Here is a 3,608-nt window from a genome sequence, read left to right as displayed (position 1 = left end):
TCGGCAGAACGCCTATATTAAATAAGGGTCGATCCAGCACAGAAACAGAATTAGGGATAATACTCACCGTGCCCTTTGGTATTCCTTCTCGCTGAGCGATCCCCTGCCCTCAGTCCGACCGCCAGCACGAACGCCCCCCTTCCCCAAGCCGAGGGCTGCGGTGCGCGTGTGCCTAGCGCTGCCCTGCGGGCACCCGGCAGTGTGCGGGGCGCGCACCGCCGCACCTCCCGCCCGCAGCGCCGCTCGGGACGGGACCGCCCAGCAACGCCCCGCTCCTCCCGCAGCGGTGGGCAGCGCCCCGGGCCCCGTGTATGCGGGCAGTGCGGGGAGCCGAGTGCAGCTTTTCCCAGCAGCTCTCATTTTCTTCTTATTAAATAGGGAAAAGCGAACAAACAGAATTAAGTTCTCTAGTGCAAAGAAACCGAAGCACTATTGATGTTTTATCTAGCTGCCCACCTGGCGTTACAATATCCATTGCACTTATGCGTGCAAACCCAGCTTCCCCATTGAACGGTGAGGCTCACAGCTAGTTTGCCAGTAGGTGCATCAGAGCTAGGTGTACACCAACTCCTGCACCCACACAGCCCTGGCACTGCCTTACACCATTAGGAGCTGCACTGCTGCTCACTGCATTTTAGACATCCAAATTCAACACAAAGGCACAGGTCAGGGCAGCTGTGCAGGGACTGCAGCGGGCTTTGGACCCTCAACTGGGAACAAGTTTCAAATTCCAGCAACCCTTTGTTTATCCAAGGAGATAAACCACACCGGCTGCTGGACATGCCAGGGGCTGTCTGCCGGGGGCTGGAGAACAGCAGGGCTCTGCTCAGAAGGACACCATCACCCTGGGACACCATCCCATGACCAATCAAGACACTGCACTGCCTTTCCCCCTCCCTGTTGCCCCACAGTGCCAGAAGTGGGCAGCTGGGAACTCCAGGAGATCCCAAACCCCTCTGCTACTTGGTGGGGCCACAGGCCAAGGAAGGGTCTAAGGGATGTCTCTGTGCAGGGCTATAGGGCTGCACTCAGCTCCCTGTCTCCCTGGGGCGCAGCTGTGTCCCCTTCTGTGCTCTGCTGTGCATTAATGGCATGGTGTAACTCACTGCACTGCCCTCAGTCCCCCTGAGGGCCAGGACTGTGCTCTCTCAGCCCACCCACTAAGGTGCCACAGAAGCACAGCCCTGCACAGAGATGCCTGGGTGAGGACACCATGTCTGGGAAAGGACTCCTTCGGGTCCTGCGCAAACACAAATAATATCTTTACACTCTTTCATAAGCTTTCCAAAGGGGAAAAAAAGTAAAAATCAGAAACAATAATGCTAGAACTTAGCAGTTGAGATACATGCTTCTGTAGCTTGGAGGATGGCTGTGTGCTGTGGTGCAGCTGATGAATGGCATTTGGACAATGCTCTCAGACACAGGGCTTGCATTTCCGATGGTCCCTTGTGGAGTCAGGGGTTAGACTCAATGACTATTGGGGGTCCCTTCCAACTCAGGATATTCCGTTTCTGTGGTCACTAACATTTGGAACAGCCACCTTTGGCACCACACGGTCAAGAGGACATAGCTTCCCTGACATCCCCAGTATTAAGACAACAACACTCCAGGATGGACATGGGCAAACCAAACCCCCACAGCCCCAGCCTGGCAGATTCCCAGCCAGGAGGTGAGGCTCTCACCACCAGTCACCAGCACAGACTGCTCTTCCCAGGCACAAGACTGAGCTGTGTTGCTTAGGTGTGCACAGGGCTCCAGCAGAAGGTCAGGAGACTGCGAGATCCTCAAAGAACATAGTTGTATAATTCATGTGTGGAATCCAGAGTAAGAAAAGAGGAGGACGTAGTTGTATTGCATAGCCCCCTCACTTTTCACACTGATGGTTCCTGCAACATAAGGCCATTTTACAGTAATAGAGCAAAAGAATCATTTGAAAAGAAGCCCAACTTCTAATGGCACCCAGGACAAGATGCACCTATATCCTACAACCTATTCTGACTAAACATGTCTCATCTGTGAGAATTTTTGCTAGACACAGTCTCTTTTTTTTTATGTACACTAAGTACAGCAGATGAGGAAAGCACACCATTTCCATGGCTGTACAAACATTCATTGGCATTACGTTTCTCCTTTCTCTGATGGACAACAGGTGTGCTTTGCTGTGTTCTTCTGCAGAGGTATCAGCAGCTCAGCACCCAAGCCCCCAACCTACAGCAACTTCTGGGCCAAAGCAGAAGGGGCTTTGCCCCTGCAAAGATCTCACACAAAGACTGATCTAGGCTGCACAGGTCCTTACCTAACCCCACAGCAGCACAGCAGCACCAGATGACAGGCGATGGTGAGCCATCTCCCACTCCACAATGTACAGAGACGGAACCCAGGCTGCACCCTGTGCACTCTCTCCCTCCCCCATGGCACGGTGCAGCCCCAGGGCATTCTCCACTCCGCTTCTGCTGTAAAATGCACAAGTGAACTGCTAGCCCTGATTTCCGCCTGTGTTTTACTGCCAGACTGTTGTGTTTGTTTACAGCCTGGGGAAGAGGTTTATTGTTTTAAATGTTAATATCCTCCTTTAAATAAAATATGCCCATTGATAATATCTAGAGCAAACACTTGCAGAGCTAACAAAGTGGGAAAACATTGTCATCCTATCCAGAGAGAAAGTTGCAAGCACCAAAGTGCTGTTTGACTTGGAGGTGCACCAGGGGGCTCCGAGGCTGCTTATGCAACACGCAACCTTCAGCTATTTATTTTATTCCGTGCGTGTGCAAGCGAGCTGTTGGGCTTCTTTCCCCCTGTTTGCTTTTTCTCTTTAACTTGAGCATGCGTGGACAGAGACTTAAGGCAGAGCCGCACTGTGTGTAGCAAGGGAGCCGGGCGGCGGTGCCACCTAGTGGGAGACGCGGCAAGACGGCTGGGCTCCGGCAGGGCTGCCGGGCCCTCGGGGGGAGGTGGAAGACATCACTTCAAGACCAGGAGCTGTCGGCACAAACCTGCGTTTGCACCTGCTTCTCCTGCAGTAGGGCTTCACAGACGTTGCACATCTTGCAGCAAAGACAAGGGACTTCAAAACATATGGGGCTTCGGTGGTTTCTTGCCTGATGACAGAAAAGGAGGAGAGGGAGAAAAATCCCTCTCCTCCAGAGGATCTGATCCTGGGTGTTTTCTGTCCTACCTGTGAAGAGAAAGAGCAGCTGCAGGGCACTGGGTTGGCAGCTCCGGTTCTCTCACACTGCTCTTCCTTCTTCAAGGAGGCAAAACTGTGCTGCACAGCCACAGGGACTTCAAGCTGCCAGGATCTAAGAAGACAGAGAAAAATTTATTCCTAGGCTTTAGCCTAGAGAGGACAAACCCCACGGAATTTAGGACAATGTTTTTGGCTTATCTTGCAAATATCACGCAATTTTTTTTTTGCACAGCATTCTGTAGCCAAGTGCAATACGCAGGGCGCTAGCTGCTAACAGTGCGCTCCATGCCTGCATCCTGAGAACAGCATGCAGTTGTTTATTTATTCAAATAACACCAGGGGTGAGATTGCTCAAAACAAAGCAAATCTACTTAAAAGGAATGAATATTCCTTTTAAATTCATTCAGCATTTAGTGATTCA

This window comes from Centrocercus urophasianus, unplaced genomic scaffold (assembly GCF_019232065.1).
Source record: "Centrocercus urophasianus isolate 14NV4802_14NV808 unplaced genomic scaffold, USGS_Curo_1.0 seq_17, whole genome shotgun sequence".
Taxonomy (NCBI): domain Eukaryota; kingdom Metazoa; phylum Chordata; class Aves; order Galliformes; family Phasianidae; genus Centrocercus; species Centrocercus urophasianus.
Note: the sequence above shows the minus strand (reverse complement) of the source record.